General features: G+C 43.4%; 1 protein-coding gene across 1 annotated transcript in view; it reads right to left on the bottom strand.

Moving 5' to 3' along the window:
* The window catches only part of Nalf1 (NALCN channel auxiliary factor 1), a 556,565-nt gene that overhangs the window by 493,964 nt on the left and 42,312 nt on the right, over window positions 1–20,289 (bottom strand). The window lies entirely within an intron of this gene.

The following is a 20,289-nucleotide window of genomic DNA, read 5'->3' as shown; positions in this document are numbered from 1 at the left end:
CAAGATAAATAACACCCACTTTTCCTCGGCTTGGGCTAAGCAGATTGCACATAGCATTTTGCTCTGCTTTGGAAAAAACATTCTTGGCCACAGAGACATGCTCATGTGCAAGGAAGGATTCATGATTTTCTCCATGGCCTGTACTTCCTGCTTTGATCCTGGGATGCCTTGGCATCTGTCCACTCACCAAACAGATCATCAATTACCGATTGCAGCCTGTTTTAGTTTGTGCACTTGCTTGTCCTTTGAATGCAGAACTGCTTTTTAGAGGAGAAATGCATGTTAAGTGAATGTTGCTAGTTGAATCTGCTCACTTCTTGTGTCTAGAAGTTACTGTATTTTCCAGAGTTGAGATACTATTTTTATAATTAATAGCACAACTTCCATATTAGGTTCACGGAGACTTCCAGCACGCCATGGTGATGGCTTAATAGAACATTGTTTTGAAAAGACATGATTATTGTCAGGGCTTTCTTTTCTTTACTTCTCATTCTACGTATCCCTTTTTAAATTCATTTATTTGTGCTCCTTTCTCTTTTCTTTTGAATTTTGAAATATACTCAAAAAGCAGATAAACTAAGTGACAGAGCCATGGAAATGAGAAGAGTCGCCGTGTCCCAGCAGAGAGTGCGCTCAGCCTGGGATGGCCTCACAGGTCCCTTGGAAGCACTGTGAGATCACTTGTCCATGTGCCATAAAACAATACTATTTTTGCACGCTAAGTCTTTCAGGCTGATATGTCTTTGAATTGCATCCACCATCCATGAAGTCTTGGCCATAAAAAAAAATCTTCCCCCCAGATACTGCAGAACAAAATTCATCTTATTCAAATGAGAAACAAACAAACAAACAAAAGCATAAATTGTGGCATTTTGCACTTCTTATGTAAGTCAATATCTTTATGTTTTCTCTTTCAAATTCATAACAACTCTTTCATGGTCTCATTTTAGAGGGAAATCAGAGTCTAATGTGGTGCGAGTCCGACAACCTGGAAACTGCACTTGGTGGTCTGCTCGTTATCTGCCTGTTCCTAACTGCTGTCACTCTGGTACTCAACACTTAATCCTGCCACCCAGGTCAGAGGGGACCTTGTAGGCACGATGGTGGCCTTCAGCATCACCTGCTGTACCTGAAACACCTCCACCAGGCTGTGTGCTGCTGCCCTCCGCTCACCACACCCTCCTCACAGCTGCCTTTGTGGGGCCAGCCCAGCAGAGGCCCCCTTGTTGGTACCTATGTGAACGGGACATGACTCTAGATGAAACAATGTGTGCAAAAGTGATGAGCTCAGTGCAGGAACATAACATGTGCTCAGTAAATACTGATGTGTTCATCTTTCATCTCCGTGACCAAAATAGTTTATTTTGTGACCAAAAGTTTATTTTGGCTCATGGTTTCTGAGGTTTGGCTCATGCCCATCAGTTCCATCCTTTTGGGTCCAAGGTGAGTCAGAGAACAATGGCCAAAGGATGGGGCAGAAGAAAGCTGCTGAGCCGGAGGTGGGTCAGGAAGCACAGAGATGTGCCTTCCAGGCAGGCCGCTGAGACCCACCTCCTCCAGCCACGCCCACCTGCCCCTTTACCACCCCTCAGCTTCCCTCCTCTAACCCCTTCCTTCCCCCCACCCCGTAAGTGCCCACGTAGACACGGGAGCTGGGGGGCCACCCCACACCCAAACCCTAACAACTGGTTTTCCTGAATCTCCTGATGCTTTGCTCAATGCATTGTTTCAAATACAATAAACCTTAGTATATAAAACTCTGTGGACTGATTATTAGATGCCTTTAACAATAGGGCACATTAAACTGTGTCATGACAAAAAGCCATCAAAAACTGCTAAAAATCTTGAAAACGGTTTTAGGATTAGGTCAGTGGATGAAAGCAAAAGAGCAAGAATGAGGGTCCACCTGTGGTTAAACTGCCATGTACAGAGGAGGTAAAACAGCAAAAGCGACACCACAGAAAGAGCACAGGGGACGGCTCTTGGAGACAATGAGTTACTTTTTTTTCCTAACAGAAGGAGAAAGCAATGTAGACTGAAGAAATTCAGAAAAAATAAACATGTAAGAAGGGTTGAAGGAAACAGGGACGAAGGAAGAATGGGAAGGGAGGAGGAAGGGAGAGACGGGGACAGGAAACATTTTTAAGAAGTAAACTATGCCGCCACTTCCTTGCAACACCACACTTGGCGCACACAGTTGGTATTTGTGGGCTGATGCAATATAAAACTAAGCCAGAAAGGAAAGAAAGACAAAAAGAAAAGAGTTGTACCATGAAACAAAGTCTTCTCTGAGGAGGAATTTTGAATTGTCCCTAACTTTTGTAGGAAAGTAAGAATCTAGGGAATTAGATTATTCAAAATACTTCACACTCAGGCTTGATCTTTTTGTAGAAAACCCACTTGAATTATTTTGTTGTGTTGATTACTATTCATATTATTTCTTCAGAGGCTCTATCATGGTTACACTTACAATTAAAATACTTAAAAATAGTAAACATAATTTCCAAATTACAAGTGAAATATAACATCCCACTCTTCCTCTTAGCAGGACTTTGATTGAGTTAGAATATTATGTTCATCTCTGAAATAATAAGCTCTAGATTCCTTGGGACAAAGACTTTTTGTCTCACTACAGGTCAAATGTGGACCACTGCCTGGGGCCGCAGGCAGCAGAAAAAGAAGAAACCTGAAAACATATCACAACAAGGGAAAAGGAGGGGGCTGGCCACCTCCCTCCTCTCTGCTCTTCAGTTGAGGATCAGAGTGACCTTGTTGTCAAAGAAAGAATGCACTCCTTGACCCCTGGGGAGCCCACCTGCATGGTGGCATGCCACCCATCCTAGATCCTGCCCCCGCCTGCAGCTGCCCTGAGGTCCTCCACTGGCTCCTGGCCCCCTGCCTAGGAGGAGGTGAGTGAAAAAGTGCCCAGACTCTTTCCCTTGAGTCTGTCCTCCATGTCCTTTCTTTGGGGTCTGTCAACAGTGTACTGGGCATGGCCATGCTGTGTCAAACAAAGGAACACAGCTGGTGTCAACCAATTGTCTTCTAGTGACTACAGTTCCTTACTCACATATTGAGGAACTGCATTTGCATAATTTACCTTGCTATAGGTCATTTTTCCTGGCCTCTATAGTGATCTGCTTTCACAGCTGCCCATGCATACAAAGACATCTCCCGGAAATTTAAAAATACTAGATTAACTGGTGGACTAAAGTGATGTAAACTTGTTTGAAAATGTTTGCAAGAGAGGTTTTGAATAGCTGAGCAATTACTAAAAGCAGGTGGTGCAATTATAATCCAGTCATAGGTGATACTTGGTGACTGTGTTCATGTTCAGGGGATTTCAAGGAAATCCAGTAAAGGGAAAGAATAATAAGACAGATGGTTTTGGCGGGGCCTTGGCAGCTGTCAATAGAAAATATAGATTAGTGCATCCACCGCTTGCAAGCTTTTCCTAGAAACTGACTGCAGGAAATTAAAATCTTGTCAGGGGCCAACTAAATGTGTGCCCTATATAGCTAACATAATATTCAGTTGGATGTGAACAGATTTTAATTTCATATCCTAATTAACATTGATAGAGAGCAATTTCAAAAATGTTTCACAAGGAAGAACCAAGTCTACTCCGACACTCTCTAAAATTGGCCATGAATATTTCTATCAGCCGATGGGCTGCGTCCTCCCCTCCTTCCTCTTCCAACGGGACACTTTCTGGCTCAAGGATGTGCGCAGGGATTACCCAGTTCCCTTTGCAGGCCTTGCCTTCCAAACTCCAGAACCTCTTGTGCATCAGTGGTTTGAGGAGCCATCTCTTTTGCCAATAATTTTAGGTTGAAATGTATTTTAGGAATTTCATAACAAAAAGCAAATTTACATAAAATCTTGTCTTAGGCAAACACTTCAATATGAAAATCTCTTTACAGGAAAAATATTGAGCTCTATTATCAAAAAATTGATGCTGGATGTGTGTCCTCTCAGATCAAGACATGTGTCATAGATAAATTTAAATATCAGTCATTTGCAACATATTTGTAATAATTGTTTTGCTTCAGCTTATTGGGGTCTCCATATTTTTGCACTGGGGTAAACTGAACATTCACTTATCATATTACAAATTAGGATGCTGTGTAGGTACCCAAGAAAAACATCCTTTTACCACAAACAGGAATGACAAAACCAGTCTTCCCAAAACCTGCCTTTGGGATATTTTTATTTGTTTTTTTATGCTTCTGCCTAATATATATATTATATAGATTTTTTTTCAGATGGCAAAACAATTACAAACAATACTGAAATCATTTGTTTATAAAATATATCCTTCCAGACCTGTTTAATGTAGCTTTTCTAGTCATAACTTATGATTCTATAAATTTTTGAATAATTAAAATAGTTTATATTTATTTTTCTTTCTTTTGAATTTTCAGTTTTCCACTAGTCATCTAAAATTCATTCAAGCACACTCCACTGTGCACATATATGTAAAAGAGATGTGTAAAAACAAAGATTGTTTTTTGGCTCTTGCTTGTTTTTTAATGAATACACAAAACAATGAAAACTGTACATATTTAAGGGGTACCAAGTGATGACTTGACTCATGTACACACGAAAAAAAGTACCAAGTTCCTCATATAAAAATTTGTAGTACCTGGCACAATGCTTAGCAGAAAGTACATACTTAATAAAATCCAGAGTGTGAGTGACAGGTGGGTAAGTAATAGAGAGGCTGACCAGAGTGCTGGAGAGAATGAGAAAAAAAAGTACTTTATATCATCACGTGGTAGAATGCTTTCTGCCCTGTTGGTTTAAGAATGAGGATCATCATTTCCCTGTTAGTTGGTTTCAAATAACTCATGCCTCAATGCAGGAAACTCAGTTCTGTGAGTGAGTTAAGCTTTGGTCAGCACCCTTTGGGCAGCAGTGGAAGGACCTCTGACATGGAGCTGCCTGGGTAATCTATTTGGGTGTCACTCATCCATGTGCACAATTATTGAAAACGCATGTACTCTGCATCCCTGGTTCTGTCATTGTGCTGAGGGCAGGAGAGCCCACAGACAGGACAGGAATGACACCTGCCCTCTCAGACTCATGGCAAAGGGCGGCACCTGCCAAATGAGATGGGCAGACACAGGCCCAGACAACCGGGGAGTCTGCATCCAACCTCTCAGGTACATTGGTGTGAAGTTAAAAGGAAGTTATAAATGTATATCCAAAGGTAAATGGTTCTAAGTTCAACACAATGTGGTTAACTTTTCAGTAAGTTCCTCGCTGGTTTCCGGAACCCGGGGATGGGAGCTCTGGGTAACTGGTACCTACTTCCTGAGGCTGAGTTTCTATACTGTGACCCAATCTGAATTAAGAACCTTTAAGGCGGCTTCAAAAGAAGCAGGTAGGTTAGAAGGACTGACAAAGACTTGATGAAAACTCTCCATTCTCTAAATATGTATTTCAAAATCACCACATTTTCCCTTTGTTGAGCATTTTTGAATGATTCTGGCTCATTTTCTGATGAAGAGTAAGTGATCTTCTACCCCAGACAAGTGCTGAACTCTCTGAAGTAAGAAATTTCCTGTAGAAAAAATGTGGAGGTTTCATTTGTGATTTTTAAATGAACTAGAAATAAATGATTCTCAAAACACCAAAGTAGCAAGTTTCTAGTGAGGGTCATTATAAAGCAGACACTTGTATCTGCATGATTAATCAGAAGGTCCTCAGAGCAGGAAGGGTTCCACAGTGGGGGGCAGAGCTCTGCCCAGGACTTTCAGGTGGAAGGGGCTGGGCTCCTTCAACTCCGCCCCAGGGCAGTCCCTGCTCTGCCCATGCTTCATGCAGCTCTTGCTGTCCCAACAGCAGTGACCTGCCTCCTTCAGACAGGTGGCCCTCCCTGGGCTTCCCCCCACCCAGTGCCAAGCCCTGCCCATGCCCATTCCAATGTCTCCATGGTCTGGTCTGCATCTTCCTGGAACTCACTTTTCTAAACAGCAATGCAAGTCTGCAAGTCCCTTCCTCTGGGCCCGGGGCCCAGGCTGCTGGGCTGAACTCAGTGCAGGTGGACCCTGCCTGAAGGGCCTGCCCACCTCTGGAGTCTCTCCCTCCTGCCCCTGCGTCCAGGCTAGCTTAGCTCCAGTGCTTAGCTCTCGGCCTCGGGACTTCAGCACTGACCTTCTGCTGTGCTCCTTGACTGTCATTAAAAATGTCCAAGGCAGCACAATTCCCAGTTGTCCAAGCATGGAACCAGCCTGTGTGTCCACCAGTGAAGGAATGGATAAATAAAATGTGGTGTTTATACACAATGGAGTTTTTGTCAGCCATAAAGAGAAATAAAATGATGTCATTTGCAGGAAGATGGATGGAACTGGAGAGCATCAGAGTAAGTGAAATAAGCCCAAATCACAAAGTGCAGTTGTGTCAGCCAGAGAGGGAAAGGGACACAAAGGTGGGATGTGTCTGGACACTGAAGGAAGATTGGGAGAGCAGAGGAAAGGAGGCAGGGGGAGGCGGGAGGAGGGGGAAGGGAACTGGCTAGACCACAGGGTGCACTGTGTACAATGCCTATCGCAAATCCCACCACAGGGAAGACAAGTGCCCAAGACACAGACACGAAAATGTGGACCAGCTGCTCCCCTTACTCCTTTCCAAGGCCCCTTCCTGCAGGCTCCAGCTCCAGGGGCCTTTCCTGTCCCTGTGGAGCCTGTCTGGTGTCTGCCCCTCTAAGCCTACGTGGTGTCCTCCTGCGCACGCCCTGGCCCCCTCAGCCCACGGACCTCTGCTGGTTCCTGAGCCCCAGGTCTCTTCTGCTTCCAGTGCGCTCAGCTCAGCACCGCCCAGAAACCGTGTTTGTTGGACTGAACACACTTCTTCTTTCAGGGCAGGACCATACAGGAGGACTGCGGCACATACAGTCGTCTTAAAGGAGACCACACGTCTATGTTATAACTCCTCGCATTGAGTTCACAGTGAAAAATTAAGGTTTAATGACAGTCACAGTATCTTAAGTTCACGGAGTTTGTTGTCTAAAAAAAAGAACGTACAAGCTGGATATGTTGCCTGGACTAAGGAATGAATAGGAAATAAAATGCTCATTTGTCAATATAAACAGATTTGTTTATAGTGGACATAGGTGCAGATTTATATACAAACAAATGATTTCCTGTCCTCTTAAAAGTCTTGGTTAAGCATTCTGCAGGTATCTCTTATATAGTTAATCATAATAATTTTGCTTCTAATGACATTTAAAAGCACTTAAGGAATTAAATACAATGACATACAGAAACAGAATTTGCATGGTCATTTATGTACCATAAATGTAGTATGATTCAAATCAGCAAGGATCTTTCACTGACTTGGTGGTGGCCCCAGATAAATGAGGTAAAGTAATCACTCTCCAGTAGAGCAGCTAAAAAGTAGTTTCCCTTGCTTTAAGATTTCATGGGTCCACCTGTAAAATTTAGTGTCAAAAAGACACAAAGTACATGGGTTGTCAGTGATGCCTCCAGGCCCCTCCCCATCCTGCAGATTCCCGAGAGCTTCCTGTTGGAGCTCACGTGCAGTCTCCTTGGTTCATCTGCTCATTGGTTTGCTCGTTTGTTTGGGGCCATGATGGAGACTGAACCCTGAGCCTCCCTGGTGCTAGACAAGCACTCCACCCCCAGCCCTGCAGCCTCTTCTATGTGTGCATGTCCCCATTCACTTCCCACTCACTCGAGCCAAAACTTAGCAGTGCTACCAATATTTGTACTTTCAGACACTTTTCTATGCACCATGTCACTTCTATGCTAAAATTTATAGTAGAATCAAAGACGATATTTTAGAATGTCTGAGCTAGCTTTACTCTTTGATAAATATAAAATAATCAGAGGTTCTCTTGTTCTTACAGAGGGATAAGAGAGGGTCAGAAGAGGGTTAGCTAAAATAGATGATGGTCTATTTCCATTCTTCTAACTCTTGCTTTATTTCCACCAGCAGGAAAAGAAAAAGCATGGTTTTAAGTTTTATAAATTATATGAATAAATAAATATTAATTTGGGAAATGATGTTTCATTTATACTTATATGCAATTAACCCTCATATTTAGTGGACATAGGTGCAGATTTATATACAAATAAATGATTTCCTGTCCTCTTGGAAGTCTTGGGTAAGCGTTCTGCAGGTATCTCTTTAATGCACACCAATGATTCTGTCTCCTGGCAGTACCAGGCACTGTGGCTGCTTCTTACCCACGTCCCTAAGACAGTTACAGCTGCTGCTCTTTAAGTCATGGGGAAAATATCATGCCTCAAATTAAAAGGGCTAATCCAAACAGCTGGATTAAGGGACAAGTGAAGACAGGCTGACTGCCTAAGTACAGTTTTCCTGTTATTCAGAATTCCAAGCAAGATTTTGTAGAATTATACAGAAAGAGACATGGAGAAGACTTCAGAAGGCTCACCCCTTATCTAGCTCCAGATGATGAGTGTTTGAATTACACATGGAAACCTCACAGAGACTTAGAAAACCAGTGGATTTAGAAAGCACACACAGGTGGAGAAGGACAGCACTAAAAACACGCTGTTCCTGGGTGGCCATAGGGACAGAGGCCAGCTGCTCTGTGTCTTCAGAGATCTGTTACTACAGCCTCTAAGGATGAGGCTGGAATATTGACCTTTCTAATTTAAAGGACCCCCATAAAATAAAATATTTCATGCTTTTCCTGTAAAAATGTTAAAATGCTTTCAGTGAAATTAACAAAATCATTTCAGTGAAGAACCATTAAAAAGGAATGAGCTTGGGGCATGACTGTTTTTCTAAGAATCAGTTCTATGTTGTGCTCACCCCTTAATGTTTCATAGAATTTAGAAATTATGAGAATAGATAATATTATGCATTTTAAGCATCAAAGAATTGTTATTTATGATTAACTATGATGTCCAAATGTGACATCTTGTTAGAAAAGAAAAACGTCAGTGTGTGGGGTTGATTTCATACACTGAGTAGATGGAGAATTTGAAAACCTTTGCAGAATATCATAAATATCACTTCTATTCCCTGACCCTCTTACAATGTCTGCATTTTATTTTCTATGTCTCCTTCCAAGGACAAGAAATTGAAAATCAAGACTTTTTAACAGCTCTTGTTTTAAACCCCAGGAGTTTCAATGCAGGAAATCAATATATCCGTTTGAAAATCCCTGACTCATGGGCACTGTACTTTATATGAATTATTTCTTTCAAAATCAGCCTTATAAATTTAATTACCTTTGCTAGTACACACAATAATTCTCTAAGTTAAAAAAAACTGGCAGGTTCATCTTATTTCCTATTTTGCTGAATTCTAATATGCATTTGAAACTCTAAATATTAAGCCACTAACCAGACACTCACTAAAGTACCTAACACTGATACATACTTTCAAAAGAACAAGATAATATACTTAGTTCCTTTCATTATTAATCTATTCTTTGAAAATTATCTTATCAAATATTCAATATGTGAGTATATCTGACTGATCTGAGACTCACTGATTCAGCTTCATAAAACAATTGGTATTATGAAAAGACGTTTTTCTCAGTATCGAATGTCCATTATGTGAATCCAAACTACAAACTCTCACCACATATAAGTATCCACTGGGACATTACACACCTGAATGATTCTGCAAAGACTGACGCAGTCAAAGCAGGGAAACAAAAGGTTTAACACTTCCTAATGTTTCTGGGAAACCATCTACAGATGTCTAAAACGCCACATGCTGGTGTGAGAATCCCCAATACCAACGAGTATGTACATGAATGAGAACCAGAGGGGTCCCCACCAAAGCAGCCTGTAGATTCTGTTCTCTCCCTATTGCATTACCTAAATTTGGGGATGAAAGGAAAAGTGCTTTAATGATAAATGAACTCGGGAGATTTCCATGTGGTTCCTTCTACACACAATAATTTATGCCGGAAGCAAATGTTATCTGGTGAGTTCTAGGCCTCCCTAATTAACAGGCTGTCTGATTTAGGAAAATGACTTTTTCTCTTCAGGCCTCATTTAATTTATTTATCAAAGGGGACCATAATGATCTCCTAATTTGCAAGGGTATTGTGGAACCCAAGTGCTTCTGCAGCCCAGATACGTACCCCACAGGGAATGCCTCCTAAGGACCAGCATATAAATGATTACAGCAAACAATGTTTACAAGGAAGTGTTTTTTATATCTATTTACATTCTCCTACCTAAAGGAATCCTTTGTCTTCTTTTTTTCTTTTTATCCAAAAAAAAACCAAAATAAATTTCACTGAGACTTTTACAAAATTCTTCCAAGATTCTTTGTGCTGGATGGAGCCTCTCCTTCTCGGGACTTCCTGTATGACAGTCACCTCCGCTTGCTCCAGCTCCGTGTGGAAACAGGCTCTCCGAGAAACAGGGTGACTAAGGAGAAAAGGAAGCTCAGCTGGCAGAAGGGGCAGCCTCCCAAGTCCCACTTCACTTCTAGTTGTGACTGAGTTCCCACTCCAAAAATAGACGCCTTGGTAGAGTAGGAGAAAGCAGCAAAACACGAGGCAATAAAAGGAAAGGCAATCTGGAAGGTTCCTTCCTGAACGGCTCAAAGCGCGTCTTCCTGCTTCTGCTCCTGACATTGGCCGTCACTGGATAAGGCACACCCACATCCACGTGCCTCGGTGGAGACTGTCCCACAGGGCCCTGGGCCCACCCTGGGAATGAGAGACGGACAGGCCAGTGAACACGGGACCTGCTGGTGTTAACCCACTTCAAGAAGGGATCAGCAGCCTTGCCTTGGGCGCCCACAGACCTAGATTCCAGTGAGAGACGTGCCATCTCCTCAGGGCATCTGAGCCACCGAGTTGCTTTCATACCGGAAGAAGACTTGAGTTCAGAATACGGTGCAGAGCTTCAGACAGGGAATTTGGGGATTCCGCATCCCACACTGACCTTCATCATGGGATCTGTCAAGAAACAGGACCTCAATAACAGTCACACTTTTTAGTGCTGCTGTTAGGCAGGCCACGGGTTTCCCAAGAACATAAAATGATGTTTTCAACCACACATCACAAGGCCACACAGACCACGTTTCTGCCTAAGCCACACAATCTGTCTTCCTTTCCAAAGACCCCCTGCCCCTCCTGGCCCCTCCCAACTCCTGAGCAGTCCCCAGGATCAGGATCGGTGATTCCTGCACAGACTCTTCACAAGATCTGACTTGGCCGATCCCTGCTTTCCTTGGAACATATTGTTTGTTATTCAGCAAAATTTCAAGCCCTAAAATAACTCTCTTCTATCCCTCCAACCAAGACACTCACTGTTCACACAGGGTGTGCTCCACTCTCAACAACCAACAGAACAAGCTAACTTTGGCGGGTGGTCTGGATGCTCCTGGAGAATCATGGGATGTGCCCTCAGGTTCTGAAAGACCCTTCTTGCTGTTATCCGCTGTCGCCCGTCCTGGTCTGAATGAATCTCACGCCTACTGTGATGTTCTCCTAGTGGTTTACCCAGAAGGGAGGCTCTCCCAGTCAGGAAAGCTCCACCTCATGGCACTGGCTCTCAGCCCGTGTCTACACACATGGCTAAGAGAACAGCATCCACACCCATGGGAAGGGCCTGTAACCTCTCAGTCCCACTCAGCCCGGGGCTGTCTCAGGAAGTCGCAGGACACTCCTTCCAGGCCAGCCATTCCATCCTATTTCAGATCCGCCCCTGCTGCCCACTCCCTCTCTCCCTCTCTCTTCCTCCCTCGGCTCTCTTGCTGTCCAGCTCCTTCCCCTTGAGCTAAGCGAGGGCTAGGACCACATCTGACAACTTAGTACTCCAGCCCACTCTCCTCACAGACAAATGATTCTAAACAGTGATCACATCTTCAACCTCCACTTCAATACCATTTCTTCTCCTTCAGAATGACCAAACTGGCTTCTTCTCCATTCCTCCATTTCTACATGGACTACATTTCCAAGCCAATAACCACTTCCCAGGGGCAAACCCATAGTCTAGATGTGAGTCGGTATCTCCAGAGTTCACACTACTGACCAGTCTTTGATTGTCTCCTTCCTGGCCCTCTATGATAATTCACAGCCACTTTCCCCACTCTGTCTCTAGGATTCCCTCAGAGTCTCTATATTCTTCTTTCTATGATCAGTCATCTCAAACTCAGCCTGTCACCAGTTTCTAGCACCATTTCCTTCTCTTCTTGCTCCAGGTATCCACTTCCATAGTTCAACTTCATCACCTCTCTGCAGGTAATACCTAAATCCATATTTTGGTCCTCATATTTTATTTTTAATCTGATACCTATGCCTGGATGTCCTAACAGCATCTCAAATGCACAAACAGCATCTAAGGAAAGACCCCTCTCCTTACATCCCCGGGGTTCTGGCAGGACTTCTCAGGACTTAAGCAAAACCTCATATTCATGTTCTACTGCCTTCTCTCCTTCATTCATTTCTAAATCCATTGCCAAATCCTGCCAATTCCCCACACAGCCAATGTCATTCTGTAGCTCTTGTGATCTCAATGTCTCCACAGAGTTGTTCCCCAGCGTCTGGACAAATCCCCTCTTCGCCTTCACTCTGCAGCCAGATTAACTCCTGCACGATTCCCCACAGGTACTGTCCAAGGACACCAGGGACTACCTGCCTAGGTGTAATTCAGTATGTAAATTAATGCCCAAATGTTTTCTGCAATACACAATGACATGTTAGAACTTTACTCAGAAATAATTATCTATAGAGTACAATCCAAATTCCTATATATGATATTCAAGAGCTGCTACTAGGTGGGGTTTTTTGACGTGGCAATTTTCTTAAATCAACTCTGTTTCCTACTGAACCCTGGCTGAGCTGCGATCACATGGGACAATTAATTGCTACTGAAGCAGTGCTCAGTGCCACACTTGCTTGACTCATACTGTGTCCTCAGGGGGAATGGTATTTCCCTTTTGTCCACTTATGAAATTTATCAACCCATGAAACCCCAGTGTAAATGCCACTGCCTGCAACTATCCCTGACTCCTGAACCTGAAATAATTGCTCCTTTCTTTCTGACAATATATCTTTTAGTCTCTGTGTTGCATAGTTCATGTTTTGTTGATTGGCATTACACATACATATCTATGACACAAACGTCCCCTCTATTAAATGATGAATACACAGAGGACTGAAAAGTCATCCTACCAACTCTCATAACTGCCTAAAGTCTAAAATATATTTTGAGCCTTGATGAAAAAATTTTAGTGTGTAAAATTTTTTCACGGTTTAAAGTGGCAAAAATTTGTATTTTTCCCAAGCCATAGCCTATTTCTGAAGATGTCTAAATAATGCTACATTATTTATATCTATGTTGTTAGGAGATTTTAAAAAAACTCATTCTACCTGGCTCCAATGGAATAACATAGCAATTTTCTTGATAAATTATCTCTTGGGCACAGGCTTGGTGAAATTTTCAAAAACTATGAGTAACTGAGCTTTCAATAAATATGCGTATTTGTATGTTTCCTTTGCCCAATGCAAATTATCACAGTGAACAATGAAACCAAAGCTATAATTAAGTTGATAGAAAATGACTATTATATTCTGCATGCACATTATAGGTCCCCAAGGTGACTGGTGTAGAAACACAGGCTTCCCACAGAAACAGCAGCATGTGAATCTCATGAGTCACCTGGAGAAAGAGTGCTGGACACCACACTGGCCGTGTGGAAAGTTCAAAAGTAAAGTTTTGAAAACGCAATCTTGTTTCAACATTCATTCGTTTGTGTGGTTCCATATTTCTCATAAGGTTAATTATATATTAGGTACAGCTTATTATTTATATGTACCTACATACGTGTGTTTGAGTGTTTGTATGTATTCACATATATGTGTTTATATACACATGTATACACTACATGCAATATATCTTATTACTGTATGTACATACTGAATTCAATTGGCTGTAAATAATGGAAATTTTCTATTGAAAATTCTAAAAAACTATATGAAGGAAACAAAGAACATTTTCTATTATGGTATTGAGATGAGGCTTCTGAGTTCCAACAAGAAGATGATGAAAATATTAGTTTAATTTAAATCCACCAGACCCTCCATCTCTATAACAGACACGGGTAGTCAATGGTGTGTGTGTGGGGGGGGGGGTATGTGTTTCAGAATTGCTGGGGTTCATCACCATGAGTGAAATTAAAACTACCAGCCAACCTGTTGTCCTTACTGTCCAGCTGTCCTCACTGGGAACTATGTTGAGCTAGAGATGGTGGAGTCAGACCACTGAGTAAGGTGTGGACATCAGTGACTTCAGGAGCATATTAATTTTAATTTTTCTCTGATACTATATTTGCACAAAATGAATCTGTTATCTCCAGGCAAAACCAATCTCTCTCTCTCTCTCTCTCTCTCTCTCTCTCTCTCTCTCTCTCTCTCTCTCTCTCTCACACACACACACACACACACACACACACACATACTCTCTCTCTTTCTCTCCCTTCTTTCCCCTCCCCCCCCTTTCCTTCTCCTATTCTCTGAAACATATTTCACTTTGGCGACCCTCCTGTAGGGCTGTGGGCTTTGTTTCTGGAGGTTTCTGATGTGAAGTTGCTTGCTTAGACACTGGTTCTAGCTTACCGTCATCCCACTGGTGAATCCATTAGGAAGTCTGGGAGCTAACACTCTAAACTGCAGGCGACAGCCGGTGCTTCCTGTTTCCCACTGGCCACATTCCCTGCGACCCTGCTTCGTAGAGCCCAGTTCCCCCTCTGCTCCAGAAAGAATTCCAGCACCTCCATGCTTCTAGGGCAGCTTGGCAGTAGACACTTGGCACCATCTCCCCTTGGCATCCTCTGCAGTGCACAGACACTGTTTTGCACAAGGTAAGAGGGCAATCAACACCTGTCTCAGGAGTGAGGTACTGGGCGATGTGTGTGAAGGTAAGAGTGTCCTGGTCAGCTGGACCCACTGCTAGCCAGATCCCCTCCTGAGCATGGCCGTCTCCAGTAGCCCGAGCTGCACTCACACTTTGAGCTGAATGCACACACACAGCTGACATTTACTTTGGGTGGATTATTCTGAACTGTTCACAGCACATCAGACAAGCAGAGTGGAACTGCCCTTAGCCCTGCACCCTCAGCTCCCTGCCGGCCCTGTCAGGGTGCTGAGCTGCAGACTGGGGGACTCCACACCCTCCAGCGGGAGCTCCCAGTATTGAGGGAGTCCAAAAGGCTACATGCCGTGACAATTTCCAAATGAACGCTGCGGGAGATAATCTACTTCCCGTCCACTCTCTAGATCTCTCCTTCCTGCTCAAGGGTTTCACATTTTAATGGAAATGCATGTTTCTGGTCCTGACTGCATTGGTATATCTGTCACACTGCCTGCTGCTTACAGTGATTTTCCAGTTCTAGTCTGTAGCTTAATAACCATAGGGGACACTGATTTGGCAAAATATGGTAGGAGTTCATGATCGAGTCCTGATCGATAGTGGGAACCTGGCAGCAAATCCTCCTGCCACATTTTCACAAAACCCACCTGATGTTATCCGCATTCTCCTATCAGGGGACAAAACGCAGAACAATGTTGTTTCCTCACTCCCCCCATAGCTATTCCTCCCAAAACAGGTTGATGAGCTCGGAGTATACTCATTGAGCACGTGGGCATCACTGCCTATGTTCTGTGATGTAAAATAAGCCTCCAGAGATGAAAATAAACATTTCTTTAAAGACTACACTATTTCTGTGTCTAAGCATAATTCTCTTCTTGTTTATTTGTAATTTTATTTAATTTACACACTTTAAGAAGTTTTGATTGGTTATAACAATATTTATAAGAGTTTTGTACCTGATTTTCAGTGGCTGCACACCACAACTTCTAAAATATGAATTTGCTTCAATGTTTGCTCTCATGCATTTACTGTGACTTAACATCAGCTAGTAAGCCTGGGTTCATGTAAACACAGGCACAAATTTACAAATAGCAGATACCGGAAAGTCACGAGGATACGATGCACCCTCTAACACGACGCCATGAGACAGACTCTGCTCTGTGGAATTCTTTCCCACACCATCACCCAGGTCTGATCCTGAGAAAAACACAGACAAATTTAAATTGGGAGATGTTCTTCAGGATACCCAACCAGTACGTTTTAAAATGTCAAGAACGAAAAGCAAACAAATATTAAGAAAATGTCACAGAGCAGTAGACACAGGGGAGATGTGACAACCAAACACAAGGTGTTATTTTGATTTGATCTGAGAAAAGAAGGCGAATGTAAGGGGGTGACGGGTGAAATCTTAAAAAAGTCATGTCATTAATCATGTTAAGAGAAAAAGAAAATTTTCAACTAATCATTAAATTTATTTGTAAAATAAAGTGTCGTTCTCCTCATCCTTCCTCAAACCTTTACGTAACTTGCATTTTCATATTGTTTGATGTTTCCCTCAAGTATTTTAGAATGGCTAAATAACCATATGTACAAAATGACCATAGCACATAGTGATACTCCACATAACCCTGAAACAATAGAGATGGAGAAAGATGGTGTGGACACACGTGTGGACATAAAATCAATTGCAAGCATGTCTCTGTTAGGGAATGCGGGTGTGCACCAGGTAGAAGGACGGCTTGACTTCACGACAGAGTCCCACGTCGCAGGTGCCCAGGCAGCGAGGATGCAGGCTAGTCCTGCCCGCTTTCCTGCCATCTGTTGGCTCTAAGTGCCCTGGGGTGGTGGCCCTCTGCTGTCCTCCCACCCACCCAAGTACTTGAGGTCATTCAACACTTGCATTTGAAGTCCCCTTTGCTTTGACCAGTGGTTCCAGGAACTCCTGAGAGGTGTGAATGTAAGACAACTAAATCAGAAATTCTGGTGGCTCAGGCACAGCAGCGTGTGGTCCAAGGAGCCCTAGAGGACCCAAAAGCGAGGACCGCCCCTGACCACTAGAGCAATTCAGTGTGCTGCCCTGGAGACAGAGTCACCCACACGCAGTCTCATGAATGCACTTGACAAACTGAAGTGCGGGCTCCTTTGTTAACCTGCCTCCTTCTTTCTTTAAATTTTAGCATGAAGGTGATTGAAAATGTTTCAGAGTCTGGGTACTGCAGTTATGGGGCCAACTGTATTAAGGTTCTGGAAGAGGCTGTGAAATTTCTAAATCTAAAAAGAAAGAAAATGGGAAAATCTGGCTTAAAAAGACAAACCTCAAGATTGAAATGGTCAGTTAAACGTGAACCAAAAATTCACGGAGTGTCAATATGAACTCATCTTTCTGCAGAGGTCTGCTCTTTTCAATTGGGTCTTTAAAAAGTGCCTGCCAGCGGCCATAACAGATAACGGAGCACTGCCGTGGTCCGCTCCGCAGGAGAACCTCTGGCAACGGCTGTCTCTTGGCTCCACCTAGAACCGCCAGCCACCCCCCGGTCTGCCCTGCCATCTGGCCCCCAGTAGCTCTTACCCCTCCATACAGTGTCCTGAGTAGAAAATCCTGGTGCATTAAAACTGTGTCCTGTTGGGGTCACCCGACTGTCCTCGCCACCTCTCACCCAGGAGTGCACTGACCGCTGCCCTTTCCTCCAGAGGCCCTCTGCCCCTACCTGCAGCCATTCTCCTCGGGGGCCGGCCACCCCATGGCTTCTCAGTGTGGTTTGGATGAAAACAACCTCCTGCTGGAGTTTGAATCCTGAGTCACCCCAAAGGCCCACAGACTGAAGGCCGGGTCAGCAGCCCACGATGCTCCTGGGAGGGGAGAGAACTCTCAGGAAAGGGGGGCCAGAGATGCAAGCTGGGTCATCCGGAGCGTGACACTGAAGGGGACATTGGGACCCTGGTGCCTTCCTTATCTCTCTTTTTGAATCCCAGCGGCCATGAGGTGAACAGGCCTTGTTCTCCACCTCTCCTGCCACAGGCCCAAAGCAATAGGGTCAAGTTATCCTCACAGAAACCTCTGATACCATAGCCCAAACAAACCTTTCCACCTTTTAAGTTGACAGTCTCAGGTATTTTGTCACAGCGACAGAAGGCTGACTAGCACATCTCCTTACGACAGTCAAGAATCCCACACTTGGACCTGCCCAGCCTACCCTCCAGTCCCACTTTGCTGTGCCCTGGTCTCATATTCCACAACCTGGGCCTCCTCTTGAGACAGCCTTTGGACTTTCCCTCCCTTCTTCACCAAGTTATTCCCTATATTTCTTCAGAGTTTAGTCTTTCAGAAGAAACTTCCAGAGACCCTTCAAGTTCCTTCTTCAAAACAAGTTTACATCAATGTGTGCAATAAGTACACAGGTTTGGAACAACTGACCTGGGTTTGAATATTGATCATGCTACTGACTAGCTCTGTGATTCGGAGTCAGTACTTAACCTGCACCTTCTCAGTTCTCTTGTCTAAAAGTGGGAATGATAGAAATGCTGATTTCATAGTGCTACTGTGAGGAATCAATGATTCGATATATGTGAAGTGTTTCCTATGGTGCTGACATCTAGAAAACACTTAGTATGATTATTGACGCTATTGTTAATGATTATTAACATTCCCGACCAAAACTCTTCCTTGCTTTACAGACAAGGGTGTTTTCTGGTTCTTGTCCTGTGTAAAACACTTTCAGTATATGGTTGGCTTTCAATAAATGTTGAATAGATAAATTATTATCTTCATTCCTGTATTTAAAACATAAGATAATTATGATAAGTACATAGTTATGTTTTTCCCCTGGATGGTCTATTGATAATTGGGACCCTACTCACTTTAACTGTAGCTGATGCAAACTTGGCATGTGATATGTAAAATTGGGAAATAAATGGGTTAAAGATATGAATTGACAACTTTTCTTAAAGCTACCTTCTTCCATGATTTCCTTAACTGCTTGTGAGGTGACAGTCACTGAGCCAAAAAGGCTGGACTCTTTTTCTCCATGAACATAAATTCAGGGAGCATTGTCAAGATTTGAGGACACAGTAAGATAAAGGAGGGAACAGAAGTCATGAGTCTCATACTCTGGACAGGAAATTCCGGCCTACAGCCATCCAGATTAGAGGATAAAAATAATTGAGACAGAGAATTGCTTGTGCCCGACATCATTCCCACGAGAGGCAGATCCTTCCACGCCGCAGACTTAAATGGAGCTAACTGCAGACTTGTGGGTAGAGGCCGTGGTGGCACCGAAGCTCTCTTCTGGGCCCAGGAGAAGCCCCCTGGCTCTGCACCACTCCACCTGCACTCCAGGTCACCCCTCCTCCACCAAGGTCAGGAGTGCGAAGGCTCCCACCTCTGCTGAAGCCTAGCACCGTGGGTGCCACAGAGGCAGGAGTGGCTGCTCTCCTGCTGCCTTTCACTGGTGAGCCGACGACGCTCCAGGGGCGCTCTGGGGGTCCCAGAAGGAAAGACAGCAAACCTGTGTTCGCAAGAGTAAAACACGACTCTCAGTCCCCAAACACACCGCAGTGATCAAACCCAGGCTGCGGAGGGGATGTTGGGAGTCCTGGCCGATGTTAGTAATCAGCTTTGGTGTTCTGTGATAAGTACCTTTAAATGCTTCTTCCAGAAATTGCTTCAGGTGGACAATGAGGATACTGGTCTAATTGAGAGGAACTAACAGGATCTGTCACTATGATCTCTAGGATTCTGACTAGTTAACGTTTTATCTCTAACCTAACCCAAGAGGAGCATGCTACTTAATTGCTAAAATGTCATTTTTCAATATCAAATGTCATGTGACAGGGAAAAAAATGTTGGTGCTCCTTGAATTTAAAAAACATTTAGACACTCATTTGTCAGAACCTCATTTCCTTGATCTGGACTCTTGCCTCAATTCATAATTAGGTTTCAATTCTTATGTACCATATTTAAAAAGCATCTAACAGAGAGCGTTAACTCAATAATCTAAAATATTTAAAGAAGAAATAAATTCCAGTACCTTGTAAAAAATAATCAACAGTATTTATCACTCATTCCCGTAGTTCTTAAAAAAAAAAAAAAAAACCTATAAATAGAAATGTCATGCAGGGCACGATGGTACACATCTGTCATACCAGTGGCTCAGGAGGCTGAGGAAGGAGTATAAAGCCAGCCTCAGCAATTTGGCAAGGACCTAAACAAATCAGCGATACCCTGTCTCTAAATAAAATACTAAAAGGGCTGGGGATGTGGCTGAGTAGTTAAGCACTACTTAACTACTCAGTTTAATCCCTGATACCAAGAAAGAAAAAAAAAAAGGAAGGCAGGAAGGGAGGGAGGAGGGAAGGAAGGGAGGAGGGAAGGAAGGTAATAAAATTTTTAAGTGAGCAATTATTGAATAAATTCCAAAGTGAATCTGCGTTTTGAATACAACAGTGTTAC

The sequence above is a fragment of the Urocitellus parryii genome, chromosome 2, assembly GCF_045843805.1.
Source record: "Urocitellus parryii isolate mUroPar1 chromosome 2, mUroPar1.hap1, whole genome shotgun sequence".
Lineage (NCBI taxonomy): Eukaryota > Metazoa > Chordata > Mammalia > Rodentia > Sciuridae > Urocitellus > Urocitellus parryii.
Note: the sequence above shows the minus strand (reverse complement) of the source record. Positions and strands in the feature narration are given on the sequence as shown.